Source organism: Physeter macrocephalus, chromosome 2 (assembly GCF_002837175.3).
Source record: "Physeter macrocephalus isolate SW-GA chromosome 2, ASM283717v5, whole genome shotgun sequence".
In the NCBI taxonomy this organism is placed as follows: Eukaryota; Metazoa; Chordata; class Mammalia; order Artiodactyla; family Physeteridae; genus Physeter; species Physeter macrocephalus.
In genome coordinates, this window is record NC_041215.1 from 92,907,825 (window position 1) to 92,932,246 (window position 24,422).

General features: G+C 37.7%; 1 protein-coding gene and 1 non-coding gene across 9 annotated transcripts in view; one reads left to right on the top strand and one right to left on the bottom strand.

The window, feature by feature from the left end:
• GULP1 (GULP PTB domain containing engulfment adaptor 1) overlaps positions 1-24,422 on the top strand; it is a 277,575-nt gene that overhangs the window by 39,009 nt on the left and 214,144 nt on the right. The window contains exon 2 of one of the 8 annotated variants that reach the window (XM_028479893.2): positions 15,087-15,232. The exons of the other annotated variants lie outside the window; for them this stretch is intronic. The gene's annotated coding sequence lies outside the window, so the exon portion shown is untranslated. The remainder of the gene's footprint in view (positions 1-15,086; positions 15,233-24,422) is intronic. 8 annotated transcript variants of the gene reach the window in all.
• LOC112062116 (U6 spliceosomal RNA) lies at positions 8,209-8,315 on the bottom strand. The gene has a single exon (XR_002890562.1). It is a non-coding gene; the product is annotated as a U6 spliceosomal RNA (small nuclear RNA).

The following is a 24,422-nucleotide window of genomic DNA, read 5'->3' on the forward strand; positions in this document are numbered from 1 at the left end:
TCAGTCTCTAAGAACAATGTTATTAGAATTAGACATAATATTTTATTTAAAAAAAAGAACTTGTATATTCTATAATTAATGTGTATACAACATAAGCACCTAAAAATGAGCATATCTATTAAAATACTGACCTGTGCTTGTAAACTCAGGTAGACATATAAAGTGTGTATAACATAAGAACTATGTTTGAAAATATTATTTGCCTTTTTGGAAGGCATTTTTATTTAAATGTCAGAAAGTGAGAGTAATCACTGATTTTCCTGCCAAACAAGGGAATTAAATTATAACTCCGAGAAGAACATGGGGAGCATTATTGCACAGCTATCCTTGAAATGTCAGCCCACTTTTAAAATACAATTATTTTAAGCCATTTGTTTACAATATGGCATCTTTATTTGTATACAGTTTCAAACACTTGGCCCTTCTGTGCCTTATCTCTAACTTTTTAGGATTTTAAAAAAAGGCAATTTGCAATAGTAGAGAAATCCTTACTACTCAAAACACTAGACTAGGAGTGAGAACTGTGGATTTCAAGGGTAATTATTTTGTCACCAACTAGCTATGTGAATATATAACACAACATCTCTAGGCTTCAGATTCTTTGTTTGAAAGTTAAAAGATTAAATTAGATTACTTCTATGTCCACAGTTCTACAGACTACCTCACCCCTTTCCTGGCTCAGTCCCCAGACTAGTCACAATGGGCCAAGTATGCCAAAGATGCCTGGGTCCCTCACTCTTTCAACCTGAGCCTTTACGTTTTATTTGCTCTGTGTTAGTGCTAGCAAGAAAGACATTTTTGAAATGTAGGATCACCAGTTTAAAAGTCTTAGAAAACCAGTTAATTGCTAATCTTTTCTAGGAAAAAAAAATTTTTCACTTAATTATGTGTAAAGTTTTTGTCAGCTTTTAGAGCTGCCTTACCATTAAACCACTGCCTATAAAACATAACCAGCTAGTTCCATTACTCTCTTCCCAGGTAACTATTCTTTTTTTGCCTCTGAAGTATACTTTAGTCTTAACATTCTTTAATTATAGAGTCTTGGAATCTTACAGTTGAGACAGACCTTAGAAATGATCTCTTTCAACCTCTTTCCTGGTACAGAATGACCACCACATCCTTGAGACTAGTTATTCAAAATCTGTTTGCAGAGTACCAGGGGCTCATCAACTGGGATGGTAACCCATTTCATTTTATAACAGCTCTTATGCTTTCTTATGTGCAGCCAAAACAAATACCTTTGAAACCTTCACTTTTCTGTCATTTACCATAGGGATTTGAAAACACTGTGGTTAGTGGCTCTCAAAATTTACGTACATGGAATCACTTAGAGGGTTATGATGACTATTACAGGGTGCTCTATCTAAAGATTGTTTCAGGGGCTTCCCTGGTGGCGCAGCGGTTGCGCGTCCACCTGCCAATGCAGGGGAACCGGGTTCGCGCCCCGGTCTGGGAGGACATACATGGAATCACTTAGAGGGTTATGATGACTATTACAGGGTGCTCTATCTAAAGATTGTTTCAATAGATCAAGAGATGGAGTCCAGCAATCCACATTTTCAATAAACACATCATTTGATTATAATTGTAGATCATTATTATAATTTATAACAGAATATTGTGAAATGGAAAATTCATTTAAAAAATTGTTAGTATAATATGATTCCATTTTTTTATGTAATAGCATCCATTTATATCAAAAAGATCAATTTAAGAGTATGTCCTCCAAATGTTATCAGTGGTTGGTTATTTCTGCCTGTTGAGATTATGGACAGCTTATACTTTCACTTATCTTTACATTCTAATATTTCTACGATGATTATATATTACTTTTATCATTAAAAATGGTAAGTTTTAATTAGTGATTTACACCTCCAGTACTTGTCATACAGGTGATTTTATAGAAGTTGGAAACTGGCAAGGATAAAAGAACCCTATCTAGTATGGTAGTATTATTGCTGCTGAGTCCTTTCAGGGCACATTAGAGTCAGGATCCTTGGATAAAAAATACTGACTCCTCTGATCTGCTCTAAAGGGAGTGTTACCGAGCAAGGGCTCTGTGTGCCTGTGGAACAGAAAGTTAAATTCTGACAGTGGATGTTTGCAGCAAAGTAAGGGTTTATTTGCAGGGTGCCAAGCAAGGAGAATGGGCAGCTCATGCTCAAAAGACCCAAACTCGGGGCTTCCCTGGTGGCACAGTGGTTGAGAGTCCGCCTGCCGATGCAGGGGCCGCAGGTTCATGTCCCTGTCCGGGAAGATCCCACATGCCACGGAGCGGCTGGGCCCGTGGGCCATGGCCTCTGAGCCTGCACATCTGGAGCCTGTGCTCCGCAGCGGGAGAGGCCACAGCAGTGAGAGGCCCGTGTACCGCAAAAAAAAAAAAAGACCCAAACTCCTTGATGTCTTTCAGGAAAGGGTTTTTAAAGACAGTGTTAGGGAAAAGAGTCATAGGAGGTGTGATCGGCTCATGGACCTTCTTCTGATTGTTCGGTGGTGAGGAAACAGGGTGATGTCTTGGGAATCTCAACCTTCTGGTTCCAACCAGTCTGAGGTCTACGTGCTTGGGATCAGCATATAGCCACCATCCTTCACCGGGGCAGGGGTCTTAGTTTCTACAGAACAACTCAGAGATATTCATCAGATTATTATCTGTATCCCTATAGGAGGAACTAAGAGGCTGTGACTCTTGTCCTAATCATTAACTGCTTGAGTCTGCTCTTTGGAACTCAGGGAAAGCCTAGAAGACTAAAGTCTTTTTCCCTATAAACATGAAACAGGTTATGAAGGGGCTTTTGTACTGGAAAGACCCCACAGGGTCCTGCTTGCTTTCAACCCCCCTTTTCTTTGATTCTCTTCAATCTTGAGGTGAACAGGGGTGGGACAAGAAAGGGAATAAAATTTTGGATAGAGAGATTAATCATAAACTCAGCAAGGGAACTTAGTTTTAGGGGGACTCAGTTTCAGGAGAATGATGGTCAGCATTGGTAGTTATCTCATTATTCAGCCCAAGGCCATTTTATGAGTCATCCGTTTGTTCTTTCAACAAACATTTATGTTCGTAGGATATATGCCACTCACTAAGGCTATAAAGGAACACAGGTGTACCAAATTCCTACCATAGCAGAGGAAGCAAAGGTGGCATAAAGAACAGAGGAGCTGTCTCTCCTTGGGAAGCTCTGAGTTGGTTTCACTTAAGAGTTGTTGAATAAAGTGAATCTTGAAAAGTGAGGAGCAGTCTTATCTAAGCTGATGAGACTAGGGTGGAGATTTTTCCTTGACAAGGAAATATGCAAAGCCCATGGAAATGTAACCTCCTGTGTTATAAATGGGGAACTGTAAGTAATTTGATATGGCTGAAGGGCTGGTCGCCCTTGAGAGAATTGCAAGAGGCATTCTGAACAGGTAAGCAGGAGCCCGATCTTGGAGCATCTCATATGCTGTTTTAAAGAATTTGGGAGTTAGGCGAGTAACTTGATTAGCTTTATATTGTGGCAGCAGTGTGGTATATAGATTGGAGGGGTGGCTGGAGATGGCAAGGCTATTCTGGCACTAAGAAAAAGTGTTAGAGGCAAGAGTTATTAAAGGGTTGGAATTAATAGAACTTCCTGACTGATTGGTTGTGGGGGGATAACTAAGAGGGAGAAGCCTGGCATGACTCCTAGTTTTCTGTAGGTTTCTAGGTGGATTGGATTCGAGCACCATTTTTGCAGGGCAGAAGATAGGAGGATATCAGTCATAAAAGTTGTTTTCAGTTAAGAATATAACTCCTTTCCCATGGTATGGAATGAGAAAAAATTACATGGCAAATATAGAAGAAAATAAAATATCAGAATTCTCCATCTGGACATTGTTTTCCATGTGCCCATCTCTATATTTAATTTCAGCATTTCTATGTTTCAGAAGCTTATTGTGGCCTAGAAAGTTTTCATTATGTACAATTTTTTACTTTTCATTTATGCTACTCCCTTTGTCTATGTGAATCTAGGTATAACTGTGAGAGAGATAATACCATTTAGAAAAACCAGAAAGTCACACCAAGAGTGAACCATTTGGGAAGGGGAGGGATGTCAGAAGGCAAAGATAAGTTTCATGAAATGTTGGATATTCGGTGATGGCAGATAATTTTAGTGTCTCGTCATCTGTTGTACTTAAATGACTAGAATCCATCCATATTTACCAGTCAAGAACAGAATATGCATATGATCTCTGTGGGCCATTCTGCTGCTGAAAATTTGATTTAGATAATTTTACATAAAGGGTAAGACTAAAACTAAATGAACTTAGTGATTTTTTTTCTGTGTGTTGGCGGTAGCTACTAATGCAGTGTATCTAGTCTATTGATTTGCAGAAGTAATTTTCTTGTACCGAGACTAAGAAACAGAGACTGCTGACAGATGCCCTGTATCTCTAAAGCAAATTTATTGTATATTTCTAAAAGTAACATATGCTTTAAAAAAATTAATTAATTTATTTTTTATGAATTTATTTTATTTATTTTATTTTTGGCTGTGTTGGGTCTTTGTTGCTGTGCGCAGGTTTTCTCTAGTTGCGGCAAGCGGGGGCTACTTTTGGTTGCAGTGCGCAGGCTTCTCATTGCGGTACCTTCTCTTTGTTTCGGAGCAGGGGCTCTAGGCGCATGGGCTTCAGTAGTTGTGGCACACAGGCTCAGTAGTTGTGGTGCACGGGCTTAGTTGCTCCACGGCATGTGAGATCTTCTGGACCAGGGCTAGAACCCGTGTTCCCTGCACTGGCAGGTGGATTCTTAACCACTGCGCCACTAGGGAAGTCCCTCTTCTACTACAATTTGATGAGAATCCTTCCATATTTATATGTGTCTCGTTGACTGAAAAAAATGCACAACCTAAAAGTTGAGAATTATATTTTATTCAGGGGGACTTGCTGAGGACTTAAGCCCAGGAGGCAGCTTCTTAGATAGCTCTGAGGGATTGCTCTGAAGAAGTAAGGGAGGAGGTTGGATATATAGGAGGTCAAACGAACAATTAAAAAACCAAATACTCCAACGTCAAAAGATTACTGCTAATTAAAGAAAACCAGACATGCCAAGTCAATGAATTTAGTGCTTTTCTCAATAGGTATGGGAAGATGCAAGAGTCTGGGCTCACTGAAATCATTTCTTCTATATGTGCCTTAACTATCTAGGGCCAGTATCCTGCTTTTCTCCATCCTGAATCCCCTCAGGGTGCACAGTCTGGGATGGCTGCAGTGGCTGATGGCTTGATGGCCACAACATCCTTTGTTTACTGATATGGCAGGAGACATTTTTTGCCCACAGTCTTTATAAATGCTCCCTCACTATTTATTAAAGTGTATTACTCAAATGATACAAGATGATAGAGATAAAACAGCCATGGAAGATATCATGTGATTTGATCTTGATAGTAGATTCCAGCAGTTTAAGCAGGTGACAATATTTTGGGCAAAAATGCTTATCTGTTACTTAAAAAATTAGTAATTGGTTTAGGTAAAGGCAGGATTGAAGGGATAGTAATTATGTGTGGCACCTCTTAATCTTTTAACTTTTCTAATCACCCCAAGAACCTAATAACCTCAGTTTAGTTTGATAAAAACAGTTGATTGAGGAACATAAAAAAAAAAACAGGTAACCCTTTAACCTTCAGTGTCTGCTGAAAGTAGAATTACTTTTATATTCCTTACAGTTGGAGAAGGGGGGCTGTATATTAGAAGAAGATGTAGAAGACTTGCAGGTTTTTTTTTTTTTTTTCACAATTGCTAGTGTCCTTTGGCTTGAATTTTAATGACCATATATCACTCTTTGAATTTTATTGGGAGCTTTCCCCTCAAGCCTATGAACAGTAGTTTGAAACCAGAAGATTCTCTGAGATCTCTCCTCAAGACCAGCTGCAGTTCGGATGTGACCACTCATTGTTCTGGAATAAACAGCTTAGACCCATCTAGCCACCCTGTGGACTGTCCTCATACAAAGCTGTTTCTGTCCTGCATGGGCAGGGACTCCAGGCTCAGCTGTGAGGCCTGCTGAATTAATAAAAGGATACTTAGACACATTCCCTAAAGACTAGCAGATTTCTATGGTGACTCCACCCTAACACCCTGAACTCCTGCCCTTTTACATGACAGCTGGAGATCCGAGAGCAGTCTAACTCTGGGAAGACAGCTTAGGAAGAATGTTCTCGAAGGTTTATTGGTGAGAAATGTGGATTTACATGTCCTTTTGCCTGTTAGAATTTGTAATTAACATTTTCAAGCACCTAGAATTTAATAAGCAATGAATTTGGTGCTGACTTTCGCTGTTTTGTTCAGTCTCAGTAATACCTTACCAGATACTTGTGTTTATTTTCGGTTTACAGAGAAGGAAACGGAGAGCCTGCTAAGATATAGGTGTCTGACAATTTAGGAGGACAAATGGGTTTTGACTCTGACCGCACATTGGATTCACCTGAAAAGCTTTTTTGAAATATGGATTCCCGGGTTTAGGGCAGATGAATTAGAATAGAATCTCTGGAGGTGGGTACCGCCCAGCAATGCCATTTTAAAAACAAACAAAACACATTCCCAGGTGATTCTCATTTGCAGCCAGGGTTGCGAACCTTTGTCCCAATTTGTCTGACACTCATCCCTTATCAAATCGTGGTCCCTGGCCAGCCACATTTGCATAAGTTGGAAACTTGTTAGAAACACAGACTATCTGGACTTTCCCGGACCCGCTGTATCAGAATCTGAATTTTAAAAAGATCCCTAGGGAGTTATTTGTACTGCCTTTGCAACTTTTCTGTAAATCTAAAAGTGTTTATTAGGAAAACAAAGACCATGTTTGGGATACAAAGACAAAACCTTCCCTCCAGAAGCTCAGTCTAGCAAGAAGGAAGCTTATTAAAAGGCACTTTGCTGAGCGCTGTAATGGAAGTAATGTAGAAAGTGCTGTCACTTTGGGAGGAATGAAAGATGCTGCTTGGAGGAATTAAGAGAAAAATTGCCCAAGGAAGGTAACTTGAAGGCATTTTGGGCACAAAGACTCAAACGACAATTCCTTTAAGAAAATTTGCTAATATGAAGGGAATAAAAAAAAGAAACATAAAACTGAGCTTCAATGAAAATATAATGTTGAAAACACATGTATATATTTTAAAAATGATAACTCCAAACTCCAAACTGAGGATTAGCGCCAGACTGGAGAGGTACTCTAATAATTAAAGGAAGAGTTTCTTTCTCTTTTTTGAGAAAAGCAAAGTAATTAAGGACAATTAATCATTTGTAGCTCTAGGGCTCTTGAAGGGGGTTGGGGACAGACCCTTTTTTGAAATTCTGTCTTTTGGAGGCTCTTGTGACCCTACTCTCTTGAACTTTTTGGTTTCTCAGAGGTGCTGTGCTTAAATTCTTCTTGGGGCCTTTGCAGCTGCTGTTTTCTCTGCTGGGCAGGTCTGACGCCTTCTTCTATTCCTGGCTAAGTCCTCCTCTTCCTTTAGCTCAGATTCTGCCCAGAACCACTTCTTCCAACTTATACTCTACGTTGGGTACCGTTCTTCTGGGTTCCTATAGCATCTTGTATATATCACATTATTGCAAATTTTCTTTTTGTCGGTTTCTCTCATGAAACAGTAAGTACCTTAAAGGCAGGGGTTATTTCCCAGTAGCTTCTGTGTCTCCAGAACCTTGCACAGTGCTTGACTCAATAAATTCTTTGAAGTAAATGAAAAGTGAAAATAATAGCCAGTTTTTGCCCTTAGTTTACAGTGTCAAGATGATCTTTGGAGATGGCAATAATGGATTGAAATGCCCTCAGCATTGATAGCTGGAGAGAAACTTAAGAGACTTCAACCTGTGCGTAACACATGCCTGGCGTATAGCAGATTCTCAGTAAATTTCAGTTGTGGGAAAGAATGAACATTCTCATTTTGTATATGAAGACTCTGATGTAGATTATGTTAAGATGTGTCTCTCTTAGCATATTATTAAGAGAACGTGAACTCAGACATGGATCATTACTCATAAATTAACAATCATTTTTATGGCCTCCAATTTTTAAAATTTTTATTTGAAGTATAGTTGATTTACAATGTTGTGTTAGTTTCTGGTGAACAGCAAAGTGATTCAGTTATACGTATGTATATTCTGATATTCTTTTCCGTTACAGTTTATTACAGGATATTGAATGTAGTTCCCTGTGCTATACAGTAGGACCTTGTTGTTCATCTATTTTATATAGGGTAGAAAAATGTGGAATGCTTCATGAGTTTGCATGTCATCCTTGTGCAGGGGCCATGCTAATCTTCTCTGTATCATTCCAGTTTTAGTGTCTGTGCTGCCAAGGTGAGCACTGGCCTCCAGTTAAGTACCTGCACGTGTCAGGTGTTATAGAAATAACGTATACGTATAATATACATATATGGTCCCATTTAATTCTCTGAAAAACCTGTGAGATTTATATTAGGTTTGGGGGCACGAATCTGAACTCAGAAGTGTATGATTATAGAACTCATGCTTTTCTCCTAATCAGTGTTCTTTCTGCTCTTCCCTGCTGCCTCCCTTGCTTTAAGAAGCAGCTGAAGCTGCTTGCACCTTTCTCTTCCTGGAAATGGCATGGTTAGGAATCAAGGACTCGCCCTTTGATTATTAATTTGCTGTGTGTTCATATACGGATCCATTTTTCCTCTGTCTCCACATTTATAAGATGGACCTATTAAACTATAGCAAAAAAATAAATAAATAAACTATAGCAGGGGTCCATTTATTATGTGACAAATATTTGAAAGGCTAATGTGAACCAGACAGTGTTCTAGGTGCTGAAGATACAGCAGCAAAAAAAGGACAGACAGGACCCATAGACCCACAGAGCTTCCATTATGGCAATTATGGCAACTGAGGCTGAAAATAAACAAGTAAAACAAAATCAAATAGTGATCAGTGCCGTAAAGCAAATAGAATGGGGTGACACGGAAGAATGTGGATGGAGTAGGGTGAGGACATCCGTGGATGGGATGGTCTGGGAAGTTCCCCCTCAGGAAGTGACATTTAAGTTGAGACCTGTGAGCAAAGCAGGAGTCAGTCATGAACACATTTGGAGACGCAGAGCTCTAGGCAGAGGGATACTCGGAGCAGAAATCCTGAAGCCAGAAGAGCTCTGCACGTTGGAGGACCACTAAAGACCAGTGTGGCTGGTGGGAAGAGAGTGGAAGGAGTTGAGAGGAGAGGTTGGCAGGTCCAGATTATGGATTTACAGTCAATGGTAGAGACTGTTTCTCAAATGCCAGCGTGCAGATACTCCACGGAAATCCATGGTGTTGTTCTCACATCTTTGATACCTTTGACATCTTAGGTACTTCTTTCAGCATCTTTGCCGCTTTTCACCTGTTTGGGAAAAATCATTCCGTATGAGTAATGTCCCAGAATAGAAGCCAGAATATTGCTTCTTCAGCCTCTTGTGGATCAAGGACACATGCATATGACCTAGGCTCTATTGATCAGATGCACACAGGTAAGACTTCCAATCACAAATTAATGACAAGAAACAGGCACCATGGAATCCATCTGGCAGTGATGGTGGCTGATACATTTCATCTACAGGGGTCGCCATGCAGAGTTTCTAATATGTTCAATAGCATCTCGTGCACAGATCCTGGTTAGCAAAGAGGACTTTGGTGAGAATGCCTGGTGATGGCGGCAGTGCTGAGCACACAGGGCCAATTCTGTGCTCTTATTTCAGTACTGTTTCTGACTGCATAGCTTAGTTCTTTAGCCATCATGCAGTTTTTCTGTGAGTCTCTTATATCCTTCCCTAAATTTCTTTTTACTTAAATTTACTAGAGTGCATTTCTGTTTGCAGTTCAGAGCCTGTGTCAATGACCCCAACTTGAAAATAAGGGTCAGAGAGATTTACTACCTATATCTAAGTATTAGATCTATGAGATTAATTTCAACTTTACATTCTTGGGCTAATTAGTGGCCAGATATGACCTGGAGATGTGAACACTGCTTATTTCTAAACCCTATTTCCCATATTTTTATTTGCAAAACTAGCATTTATAAACTTATTCCTGGTTTAGAAGCCTACTTTATTCTTTGCAGACTTTCATGGGTAGGCAGACTAATTATTCAATTATTTCTTCTGGAAACCTCTTTATTGACCTCCCTTAACTTAAAGATCAGGATGTAGTACAAAGATGCTACTTTCCCATTAGACTTAAGATCTTTCCAGGCTCCCAGATACATCATTGATGAGGGATACATTACCCTGGACAGCTCACTAAGAGCTCCCCCTCCCCCTTGTAGGTAAAGCTAAATAAGTATTTAATTATTAACCACAATCTTTAATGTATATGCATTTTAAGAGAAGTTGTTGGTATCTGTTTAGTAGTCATTATTTCAATAATATATGTAACTAGCCTTTTATGAGGTCTACTGTGCTGCATCTGAGAAAGGGCTTATAAAATTTAAGTGGTTCTTAATAGCTGTGCAAAACTAAGGTGAAAATATGTTTATAATTATCACCACCCCCATCTGTCCTGCACTTGTGCCAGGCTGTTCTCAGAAGGTTGTTAAAAATGTAGCTACTTCTCTAAAATGGCTTTCCACTTTCTGCATCTCTGGCTATCTCTCCGCTCTGTTGAAGTTCTGAATCTTTACTAACTCATGCCAATTTTATTTCTTAGAATATATTCTATTTTTTAAAAAAAATTTATTTGGCTGTGCCAGGTCTTAGTTGCAGTAGGTGGGATCTTTGTTGCCTCCTGTGGAATCTTCATTGAGGCATACAGGATCTTTTTTTAGTTGCAGCATGTGAACTCTTAGTTGTGGCACTCGGGATCTAGTTCCCTGACCAGGGATCGAACCCGGGTCCCCTTCATTGGGAGCGTGGAGTCTTAGCCACTGGACCACCAGGGAAGTCCCTTCTTAGAATACATTCTTTTATTTGTAGCTGAATTTGTTTTCTTTTTCATTGATATGTCCATTGGATGCAATGCTCTTCACGATGACTGTACTAGCGGAGAAAATTGCATTTCTAACATCTCTGTAGGTGAAAATGGTGATTGATTTCTGGAAATATTTCACATGTTGTTTATCTTAATGGGAATTGCTCATTGTTACAAATAGGGAAAGAGGTATCCCATTTTTCTTGTTTAAAGGTCTTATCTCCCATGATACCAGTATACACATTTAAGAGTACCTCACATTGAAAAGCAATTGAAAAGGAGATTTTTGACTCAGTGTCTTTATGTGAGATTTAATCACTAGGTTATACATATTTAGGTGTTGCCTTTGTCAGTGAATTTTCAGAAACTTCATGCTGAGTCCATGCTTTGTTGGTAAGTTTTTGGTGAATACATTTATGGTCCCTTGAATGTTATTACCTAGGGATATTCTTTTTTTTTTTTTTTTTTTCTTTTTTTTTTTTTTTTTTTTTTTTGTGGTATGCGGGCCTCCCTCTGCTGTGGCCTCTCCCGTTGCGGAGGACAGGCTCCGGACGCGCAGGCTCAGCGGCCATGGCTCACGGGCCCAGCCGCTCCGCGGCATGTGGGATCCTCCCAGACCGGGGCGCGAACCCGGTTCCCCTGCATTGGCAGGCGGACGCGCAACCGCTGCGCCACCAGGGAAGCCCCTACCTAGGGATATTCTTTGTCTTTATGGGTTTAGAGACAAAATGCTTAGGGTGGAAAATTTTCATTCTGGAATATGTCTTCTGGTTGTCTCTTCCTCCTTTTGTCTTAATATGTGATGCACATTTTAAATTATGCATTACAGCTAGAGATGTGTGTTTGTAGGGAGACTTTGAGAAATTGAAAGTGAATCTTCTAAATAAACATAGCGATGTGATGGTTACATGATGGTTTATTATTTTATTATGTTACTTTATATATGTTTGATTTTTTTCATAATAAAAAGAAAACTTCGTATATTAGACTAATATTACCCTGTGACTTAGGCAATTCACTAAGCTTCTCTGAGCTTCAGTGTTCCGAACAAAGAGAATAAATAAAGAAATAAATGCTTTATTTATAGGATTAGGATTTTATGATGGAATGAATGCTCTAGTGTTCCAGTGTGGACTGTACTCTGAAATACAATTCACATGCTGAGTATTAATTATAGAAGGATTTTGTGCAAGTGTCACTTAATATTGATTAACCTAAAAAGAACTGGACAGAGATTTGCATAATTATTTTTTGTATTAGAATAATGTAGGGTCATAGAGGCCAGGAGAAGGCATGGGTTGCCTTTAGAAGGTGGCCGCTTAAGAAATGGTGGAACACAATTAGCATAACTTGGGGTGAGAAACTCTTCATTTTCTGTGTTAGTGAAGCAAATGGTGATCCTAGGTAAAAATAGATGATGACTGTTTCTTAATTGAGAGATTTCTTAATATTATCTTACTTAAATTAATATCAGTTTTGTGGTTGAGGTTCTTTAAAATTAGAGCAACTGTCTCTAGAGAAAGGAGAACAGGCTACCTTCTCAGGGAGTCTCATGAGAATTTATATCTGCTCTAAATGATTGATTTTGAGATGATCCATTATGAACATTTAATTCCAGTTAAAAACAGACAATACTTATTCAAAGTTTACTGTATGCCTCGAAATGTGCAAAGTTGTTAACATAGATTATTGTATTTTTCTCACAACCTCATAAGAAAGAGTGCTGTTATCTTTTGTTATACAGATGAGGTAGGTCATTGTGGCTCAGAGAGGTTAAATATCTTGCCCAAGTTCATATAAATGAAAAATGATAGAATTAAGAACAGAACTTGCCATTCTAACTCTAGAACCTATGGTCTTTACTATACCATATTAGTTCTTTATAGCAATTATTTTAGTCTAGGCTTTTTTCTAAACTTTTTTTTTTCTACCTCTTTCTGTGTGCTCCTCTATTCAGCTATATGAGCAGGTACATCAAATTTTTATTATAATAGTCCAGAAAGTCTATTTTTGAAGTGGAAAGGGTTTAAATGAAAATGTATAAATGCATATAGGTAATCATATTGTATTAATTTCCCTAGGACTACCATAGCAAATATCACAAACTTGGTGGCTTAAAACAACAGAAATATATTTTCTCACAGTTCTGGAGGCCAAAGAAGTCCAAAATCAATGTGTTGGCAGGGTTGATTCCTTCTGGAAGCTCTGAGAGAAAATCAGTTACTGGCGTGCCCCTAGCTTCTGGTAACAGCTGGCAATCCTTAGCGTTCTTTGGCTTGTAGCTTCATAACTCCAGTCTCAGCCTCTGTCTTCACATGACATTCTGTCTGTCTTTCTGTGTCTCAGATTTCCCTCTGTTTTATAAGGACACTGGTCATTGGCTGTAGAGCCCACCCCAAATCCAAAATGATCTCATATTAGATTTTTAACTGAATTAATTACTATCTGCCGAGACCCTATTAACAAATAAGGTTATAGTCACAGGTACAAGAGGTTAGGATTTGGACATACCTTTTTGGAGGCCACTTTTTGACCCGCTACTTATTTTGAACATTTGTATTAAGGAAGCAGGTAAAACAGTACAATGCAAACTTTAGTTTCAGACCATCTAGTTCACTGATTACTAAGTTTTAAGCATATTTTAGTATGAGAATGTTATTTTATGTACATTATCTCGATACCAGAGATATTCCCCAAAGATTTTAGACTTAAATTTTGTTTTCTTTCTGCTGCTTCACTAGTAAAAATATGTTCAAATTGTCATTTTTCAGTTATTTCCTGAAACTTTGATATTGAAATTATTGTTAAGAGACTCTAAATGGTAAAAATATATTGTACATTTCAGTGAGGTCTCCTGATTCTTATCCCAAAGCACTTATTAACATGACATGGAATATTAGCACTAGATTTAGTGAAGAGATATTGAATTCAAAAGATTGACCTGACAAAGAAGATGTACTGATACTTGATAATTGACCAACATTTGGGGCATCTAAAAGAGAAAAGCCAAACTGGACATCAAGAAATCTGGATTCCATTCTTAGCATTTTAGAAGTCCTCTACCTCTGCAGAATGGAACAGAAAAACAAACAAACAAAAACCAGAAAAAACTTCTAGAGAACAAAATGAATGTGGAGATAATCTCAGCAAGCAGATTGCTAAGAGCCTTGGAGAGGGTGATTCATGAAGAAACGTGGAAATCAAATTTTGAGCAAACTTCTGGAGATAAAAAAAAGAAGGAACCAAGGATGATAGGTGATGGCATGTTTAGAGCAATCAATGTGTATTTTTGACACAAACTTAGACATTTTTGATTTGTTTTTAATCCATTAAGCGGCATATTAGGGAGGAGATGCTAAGTGAACAATAACCAGGAGTATTGCTGATAAGGTATCAGCAAAAGATGGTTAAAGTAGCATAATTATAAAAAAGATGCATGTCTACTTAAACTATCTTATTTTAATGTAAAGCTTACACAAATGTATTTATTTGTCAAATTTTTCAAGTAAGTTAAGGTCTTTCCTTTGAGTGTGAGTCTGCTGACTGGAGTTCTACAAAGACTTTCTTACGTAAAGAATACCCATGACAGATCATCCCAATGATTACTTCATCGAATGGGAGGGAGAACTTAGGGGCACCTGTATACATGCACATTCCTTTAAACTGTAATAATTTCATCTTGATCTTTATTTAGCTGTGTTGCCCACATCTAATGTGACATGGGAGTGAATACCTGACTAAGTTGTGGTTTTATTAGGAAGGAGGAATGAGGAGTAGATGCTTGTTAGGCAGCCAACAATTTTCGTCACAGTAAGCATGTAGCAGAATTGGTGGGAACAGAACTGCTTAAATACAGTAGGGCAAAGTCTAGTAGCTCTAAGTGTCCACTTAGCCACGGGCAGCAGTTGGTGTGGTTTACACTTTAATGGAGAGTTTCAGTTAGTCTGGTGAGTGGTGAACTGGTTAAGTGGAACTCTGTTTTGAGAACCTCTACTCATCTAATTGAGCTTTAAAAGTACTACAAAGGTTCACACAAGATTCAAGGGGAAAGGATTTGCAGACGAAATTAGATTTGAGCCAATTTCAAAGGACAAGATAGTAGAAGGATTCATGATAAGGTAAGTGATTGTTTGTTTTGTGTGGTTGAGAAACTATCAATTCCTGGCATTTGTTTCACAGGCTGGAGATAAGGGGAGAGAAATTTCCAGCATTGATATCAGGTCCTGAGAGAGCCTTTCAGTGAGGACTGGGTCACCTACTTGTGTAACTGTGCTGTTCTTGGGTGGTCTTTTCCTGAGTGGCCATTGTCATCTCACTTGAACATGGTAAGTCAGACACAAATATAGATGTGATGGTCTTGGATAGTTTAAAGTTGTGCTTATTGCATGATATCATTTGTGTACCTATACACACATAAACACATTTAGTTTAATATCAGTTTATTTAAACAGATATGTCTTTGCAAAATAAGCTTCGATACCTTAAAAAAAAGTATGACTTCATTATTATTAAAAACAATTGGGATCTGATTTTCATGAATAAAATTTTTTTGCCAAAACCCTGAGCAATGCTGTAAATATCTGCATTCTTAAAAACCTCAGATTATGTACTTTAAGAAGCTCTGCCAAAAATATACTTTTTGCTTACTAAATATGGTTTTGAAAACTTTTCTTTTTGTTTTCATGACCTGTTTGGAATGCTAGCTGTGAAGCAGATGTACCTCCTTTCCTCTATTCAGTTATGCAAGACTATCTTCCTAAATCATTAGCATCACACCACTCTGCTAAGCAATTTGCACTATCTGCGAGCTGCCCCTGCTGTCACAACAGCACGCTGTAAAATGGTTTTCAAGATCCTTTTTTACTTTGCCTATTTTTTCACATCCCTCTAAGAAACTTCACTACACCTCAACTAACTTGTTTGATCCCATCGAGACAGTGAGAGGGAACTTAGGGGACAAGAAGCAGGGTAGAATAGTGAAGGAACACGGAATTGCTGTGGTTTCAATGGTATGTGGGATATGAGAAAATACAAATATTGTGTGTAGACCACTCTTTCAAAAAGGTTAGCTGTGAATGGAAAGGGATAGAGTGGAGATAGTATTTTATTTAAGATGAAATAGATGTGACGGTATTTATAAAGAAGCCAGTAAAAGAGAGTAGAAATTATAGAAGAGGAGAGGAAATTGATATATTGTGGTCCTATTCACTCTTCCTGAAACAGTGTTCCCCCTCATCCTTTCACATCCTTGTGAATAGCAAAACCTTAATATTACTTGAATATATTGAATGTGTCACTCTGTCAGATGTTATATGAAAAGAACTATGAGGTTCTTATTCCTGCTGTTTGGAATTTACAGCCTAAAGCCATAGCACATGATGTGATTAGGGATCATTCCTGCTTTGAGGGTGTTCTTTATTAGGGTTTTAATGTGGCCTATTTTTTTTTTTTGAGAGTCATGATTTAATACACCTATCTGAATCACATGGAAATTGAAATCCCGTGGAAATTCTTTTTAACCTTGGCACCGAGAATAGAAATAACCCCTGTTTTATAGGCCCTAGTCCTAGTAGTGGTTTATCAGGCTTCTATTGTTCAAGATGATAACATTGTTTAAGATGGCTTGATCTGAGATCAAGATAAATCCATGTGATGAGCAGTTGTGTTATAATGGGATGGTTGGCTTGAGCCCAAAAAGAATTTTCAAAGGCAATGCAGAAATCTTCAGGTCAATGGGACTTCCGGAGGAGTCAATTAATGCCTTCAAATGTTTATCAGAGTAGTTATTTAGTGGATGCTAGACTCAAGTGTACACAAAATTCTAATGAAGACTAATAACAGAGTCTTAAAAAAAACGAAAAGGAACGAGACAAGGCTTGTAGATTTTTTTGGACAGCCCTCATAATCCATAGTGAGTATTTGATAAATCATAGTATTAAAGAATGTTTTACATTTGTGGAGTGCTTGTTCTTTATAAAACACTATAATCAGCATTATTGCTTTTGATTCACAACACAGGTGACCCATAGGCAGAGGAGGCGTTGCTATTGTATTATCCCAGATTAGGAAATTGAGGCTCATAAATGTTAGTAAGTAATAAAAGCTGACATGTTGAGGGCTTGTTATGCACCAGGCATGGAGTTCAGAAATTTACAGGTAGTTTATCTTCAACACTATCCCATGCTATAGCTATTATTACTCAGATTTTGCGGTTGATAATATTGAGAAGTGGTTAAGTAACTTATCCAAGTGTACATGACTGATAAGTGAGTCATGACTCAAACCAAGGTGGACTGACCCAAGGACAGTTGGAGCCTCTGTGTAATGTTGTACTGCTTCTTTAGGCTCTTTACACATGACTTTTCTTTCTTCTCTGTGGCTCTTATAACTTCGCATTACAGTGAACTATCAGAAACAGTGTATTACATAATACAGTTATCTAAATACCCTCAAAAAAGTCAGTGGAGTAAATATATTCATGCTTTTAATTGGCACATGGGTAATTTTAGTGTCCAGTCAGTGACTGGTTCTTCTCACAGGGTTTTTGTTTGTTTGTTTTTTATATTGGAGAATTAAAACAGATAGTATCTATTGAAGTGAATCTTGGAACTTGTTATCAATTGGAGTCAGTATATGTTTTTCCTTTGGAAATATTCTAGATGTAATAGATACCAAAGGAAATAAAATTCACTATAGAAGTGATTCATCATGAAATGTTTGAGAAACACATGATCAATTTATTCAGCACTTGACAAACTTGTTCTTTTTTTAAAAATATATATTTATTTTATTTATTTATTTTTGGCTGCATTGGGTCTTTGTTGCTGTGCGCGGGCTTTCTCTAGTTGTGGCAAGCTGGGGGCTACTCTTCGTTGCGGTGCGCGGGCTTCTCATTGCAGTGGCTTCTCTTGTTGTGGAGCATAGGCTCTAGGCGCACAGACTTCAGTAGCTGTGGCACACGGGCTTCAGTAATTGTGGCTCCTGGGCTCTAGAGCACAGGCTCAGTAGCTGTGGCGCACGGGCTTAGTTGCTCTGCGGCATGTGGGAACTTCCCGGACCAGGGATTGAACCAGTGTCCCCTGCGTTGGCAGGTGGGTTCTTAATCACTGGGCCACCAGGGAAGCCCCAACAAACTTGTTCTTAAGGATACTTATTTTAATGAAACCGTTAAAAGATATATTATGGGATATATCAATATTATATAACTATTTCTCTGATATTATTTTTAAATATATCTAAGAAAAATGCTGAACACGTTGTGCAATAATCTGCTTTTAATAGTTAATGGGTCATACCCACCATGACAGGAAGTCATCTGGTCAAATGTGTAACTATTGACTGGGTCATTAGCCCATGTGCTGCTTTTACCAACTAACAGCTTCCGCTGGAACATGTAGTCCATTCAGTGATTGCTGGCGTATGCTATGAATCTTGCCTCATGATTTGCATGTAGTGTCATGCTGATATTACTCAGTGGTTAATGTAGGGTAAACATTCATTTGTATAAACAGCAATTCTTGTTCTGTAGAGGTGGGAAAAGAAGGAGGTTTTAGATAAAAGCTTAGTCTTGAATTGGTTTTCCAGTCATATCTGAAACATCATCAGAATACTTGAAAATGAGGAGATATGATTTTTTAAAAAAAATTTATTTTGGAAATAATTATGGTGTTAGAAGAGTTGCAAAACTAGTAAGAATTTCCATGTACCCAACACCCAGCTTCCCCTCTGGTAACATCTTGTATGACTGTACATTATTGTATATTAATAAATAATCGCAAGCAATAGTTGCCTGAGTATCAACCAGTTTTGCAAATATTGAAATTTGATACCTGTTTCTCAATAATAGATGAAAATTACGGAAACTTTCTGATACACCAAAAAGGCAAATATTAAAGTCTATCTCAAAAAGAAAACTTGTTTACATTTTATCTTAAAAAAATAAATTAATGCACAATGCATTCAAAGTTTTGTTGTTTTTTTGAAACTTCCACTTTCCAAAGAAACAAAGTCTCTACAAATGTATCATTCTAATGTGCCATAATCTGTTTATGCATTTTTCTATTGACAAGCATTTAGGTTGTTTCTGTTTTTTGTTTATTTTGAATAATGCTGCTGAGAACATTTGTGTGTAATTATTTTCTGTGGACATATGTTTTCAATCCTCTTGGATATATACCTCAGAGTAGAATTACTGGATCATATGGTTAACTCTGTGTTTAGTATTTTGAGGACCTGCCAAACTGTTTCCCAAAGTGGCCATTCCATTTTATAATCACACCAGCCATGTTTGAGGTTTCTAATTTCACTTTACTGTTGCCAACAATTCGTAATGTCTATCTTGTTTATTTTGGCTACATTAAAGGGCATGGAGTAGTATCTCTTTGTGGCTTTAATTTGCATTTCTCTGATGACTAATGATATTGAACGTCTTTTCAGGTGTTTATTGGTCATCTGTATATCTTCTTTGGAGAAATGTCAATTCAGATCCTTTGCTCAGTTTTTAATTGAGCTGTTTTCTTATCAGATGTATGATTTGCACATATTTTCTGCCATCCTATGGGTTTCTTGATTTGACCTTTGAAGCACAAAATTTTTAAATTTTGATGAAAACCAATGTACATATTTCTCTTTTGTTGCTTTTGCCTTTGGTGTCATATCTGAGAAACCATTACCTAGATCAAGGTCATGAAAATTGACTCCTAAGTTTTCTTTTAAGAGTTTTATAGTTTTAGCTGTTACATTATGGTCTATAATCCTTTTTTTGTCTTTAAAAAAAATTTTTTTTTAAAGCTATTGTATTTTTCATTTTATTTATTTATTTATTTATTTATTTATGGCTGCGTTGGGTCCTTGTTGCTGCACGTGGGCCCTCTCTAGTTGTGGAGAGCAGGGGCCACGCCTCGCTGTGGTGCGTGGGCCTCTCACTGTGGCGGCCTCTCCCATTGTGGAGCACAGGCTCCAGGCACATGGGCCCCAGTAGTTGTGGCACACGGGCCCCGGTAGTTGTGGCACGCGGACTCAGCAGTCGTGGCCTGCGGGCTCCAGAGCGCATGCTCAGTAGTTGCGGCGCACGGGCCTAGCCGCTCCATGGCATGTGGGCTCCTCCCAGATCAGGGATCGAACCCGTGTCCCCTGCATTGGCAGGCAGATTCCTAACCACTGCGCCACCAGGAAGTCCCTATAATCCATTTTGAATGGCATTTTGTATATAGTATAATGTAGGGGTCCAGTTTCATTCTTTTGCCATTTGTACTAGCACCATTTGTTGAAAAAACTATTGTTTTTTATTTGGCTTGACATCGTTGCAGAAAAGCAATTTACTATAAATGAAGGGTTTATTTTTGAACTCTCAATTCTACTCCATTGATCTATATGTCAGCGTTATGTCAGCACCACACTGTTTTAATTACTATAGCTTTGTAGTACATTTTAAAATTGGGGAACCTGAGTCGTACAACTTTTTTTTTTCTTTTTCAAGATTGTTTTGGCTATTCTGGGTTCTTTGTACTTCTATATGAATTTTGGCATCAGCTTGTCAATTTAGCAAAAAAAAAAAAAAGGCAGCTGGAATTTTGAGAGGGATTGCATTAAATCTGTAGGTTAATTTAGAGGAATTGCCATTCTAACTTTATTAAATCTCCCAATCCATGAGCATGGAACATCTTTCTATTAGTCACAGATTCTTTAATTTTTTTCAGTAATGTATTGTAGTTTTTGGTGCACACATCTTGTACTTCTTTTGTTAAATTTATCCTATACTAATCTTTTTGTATTATTAAAAATAAAGTTTTTTCCTTAATTTCATTTTCAAATTGTTCACTGCTAATGTATAGAAATAGGATTGATTTTAGTATATGTATCTTTCTGAACTCATTTATTAGTTCTCAAAAGTTTCTGGTTGTTTCTGTTGGATTTTCTATATATAATATTTTGTCTTCTGTGAATAGAGATAGTTATGGTTCTTCCTTTCTGTATTATTCTGCTCAGGCCACTGTATCAAAATACCATATGGCTTAAACAACAGACATTTATTTTTCACAATTCTAGAGGCTGGGAAGTCCAAGATCAAGGTGCTGCAGATTTGATGTCTGGAGAGGGCCCTCTTCCTAGCTTGCATGTGGCTGCCTTCTTACTGGATCTTTACATGGTGGAGAGAGATCTGGTGTCTTCTTATAAAGACGCTAGTCTCTTCGTGGGGCACCACCCTCATGACATTTTCTAAAACCTAATTACCTCCTAAAGGCCACACTTCCTAATACTATCACTTTGGGGTGGTTAGGGTTTCAACATATGAATTTTGTGGGGTGTGGAGGGACAAATCATTCAGTCCATAACACTTTCCAATCTGGAAGCCTTTTAGTTCTTTTTCTTAAAAAATCTTGAAAATCTGATTTTTATAGTATAATATATATAATAATATTTAATTGTAACAGGTTTTAAAAACTGCAGTTATATTCATTTGGACATCTGTTTCAGCCCATATTTTCAGTACAATAGTGGATGAACCTGGAGAGAAAATTGTCTTCATTTTGCCAATATAGTTGTCAGCAAAAATTTTGAATGCAACATTATTTCCAGGAATTTGTAGGCATTGTGGAAGTTTAAAAAAAAAAAAAAATGAGGTCTGTCCGTAAACTTAATTGTATAGAGAAGCCAAGTTCAACATGCTTGAAATACCTCCAAAGGAAATGTAATACCAAATACAAATTCAATGGATATTAGGAAAATAAACCATTGCTGAGGTAAATAACAAAACTATGGAAATGGCAGAATACAACCTCATTCTTTTAAAGAATTTGGCAATGAAGGTGAATAAAGCAGAACTTATTCAACATAAAAACTGGCATGAATAAGGTCAGAGTGTAGGGAAATGTTTTTTAAAAGTTCTATTCAACTCTAAAAAAAACAAATCATGCAGAGGATAGAATATAGTTTGAGGAAGACCGAACCAAAAAGAAGACTGATAATACATATTTTGTAGTAAGACAGATATAAAGAAGGTAATTTAATAAAAATTAGAAACAAGGGTGAGAACTTCGGGGGGGACAAGAAAACAACTCTTGGTGAAAGATTGATCATGGCAGAATGAAGCGGAGGGAACAGCAAAAATTACTGATATTGCCAACTAATAATATGAGCAGAGGTCTTGTGAATTGTTCAAAGTCCCAAAGCTGTGAATGGCAGAGCTAGGATTTAAAACAAACCTTCTGACCCCAACCCTGCTGCATTTCAGGTGTAACTATGGAGGTTGTGGACTTTATTACACTCCCCAGATCTCCAATAGCATATTATTGGTCCAACCCATGTTTCTCAATAGAGTGTTTTACATTTTTTACTGAAGTGTACCTCATAATAGAGCAGTGTGATTTCTTTACAAATTCTAGAGGTTATAGCAGAAGATGCTCATGAAAAGTAGGAAAAAAGAAAAGATTGAGCATTTATACTAAAAATTTACATGAATGTGTTATAACGCATAATATGCAACTGCTGTTTTTGTTAGCATCAATTGGTGTGACCCTGTCATACCAATTTGGATTCTCATGGCTAATCATACTGCAGGAGCAAAGTGTAACTGATATATTGTACTCCCTTTCTGTCATTTAATGTGAGATTCCTGTACATACTTTATGCATTCATTTCTTCACTTACTCGGCAATTATTTTCGTACATGACACTGTATGTCATGTCTACTAGATCCCAAGCTCCATGAAGAGAAATTAAGGCTTTGGGAAAAGAAAAGAAAAGAAAAGAAAAAGGCAGCTTGCTTCTTCTACTAGCTAAATTTTTCTTAACTATCCCCAACCTTTCAGTTGGGGTAACATTGCATCCCTACTGGCCAGGGATAATCTGACTTTGTACCAGTTGCCCTGATACCCTGTCTAATTAGCTTTCCTCTCACTTTCAAAAGTGTCCCAATTTGGGTGGTCAATTATTTGGTTACCCTACATGTAATACATACAAATGCATATTTCAGTAAAATTTCAGTTTGAATGCATATCTCCAATCTTCAGCATCGCTATTGAGCTGAAATGGAAAATGTTAAGTATATGAATGACACAATTCTACAGTAATTATAGACTGAACTCCATGAAAACAATCCAGACTAGAGGTGAGGAAGTTCAGTAATTCACAGAACAGGACAACACTGATAACACTTATGGCATATAGTATATTCTACTTTAAATAAAACCAGTTAAATAAAACCTTTTTCTCCCCCTTTCAGTCGATTGCTAAGGTTTTAGCAGAAACGTGAGATGAGTTGCTTTTGTGGGCAAAGACTGGTGATAAGCTGTCAACCTGGCAAAATCCATGAGGTGATAAAAAAGACTAAGGATACAGCTTTTAATTAACATTCTTTGTTTACAGGATAGACAATCCTTTACTAGGCTTTTTACATGAATTGTTTTAGGAAAAGACTTGGTAGAGACAGTGAAAACTGCGATTAGTAATAGGAAATGCTAAATAAAAAAATGAATGCTAACGTTCACCAAGCATTCACTATATGCCAGGCACAATTTTAAGCGCTTTACTTGTACTAACTCATTGATCCACACAAGCCATGATGGTATTATTTTAACCCCATAAATGAAGAAAATGAGGCACAGGTTAGTTAACTTGCAGGGCCACTCAATTGGCATTTAAGCCAGACATTCTGGATCCATAGGCCACACTTTTAAATATTGCCTGACACTTCTCATATGTTTGTTGGTGCCTATTTACACGTAATAATCATGATACTATCTTACATTTTGTAGTTAACAAGTCCTTGTCTGAATATTCTGTCATATTCTCTCTCTCTCTCTCTCTCTCTCTCTCTCTCCCTGCCAGTCTCACTCACACACACATACACAGACACATGCACACACAGGTATAGGCACAGATCCTGTGAAGCAGAGCACATTAAGATATCCCATTTTACAGATGAGATATATTTATGTGGTTTGTCCAAAGTTGTTCAGTTAAGAAGCAGTGGTGTTATGTGATGACCTGGGGGGTGGAATAGGGAGGATGCGAGGGAGACTCAAGAGCGAGGGGACATGTGTTTGCATATGGCTGAGTCACTTTGTTGTGCAACAGAAACTAACACGGTATTGTGAAGCGATTATACTCCAATAAAGTTCCATTAAAAAAAAAAAAGAAGCAGTGGAACAGAGGTTGGCTCAAGCTTAGTTCTTCATAGTCTACCAACTTGTCATTCTACAATGTAGGGATCACCTGTGCACATGCTGAAATCTTTGTCACATTGGACCCTGGGAAGAATCCTTCTTGGCAACAGAAAAATGGAAAGAGCATGTTCATCAGCCGTTTATCTTTGGATATTTTCCCGTACTAAAGTGACTTTATAAACTTTCATGCTGATACAATGAACTCTACAAGAATAGGCTGAGAGTTCACTTCAATTTCCCATCTGTGAAATAGTGGTAATGTTAGTACTTACCTGTATACTCGTTGTCAGAAATAAAATAACTAACGCATTTGTAGAGTACACAAAACAGTGTCTGGCACTCTGTTGCT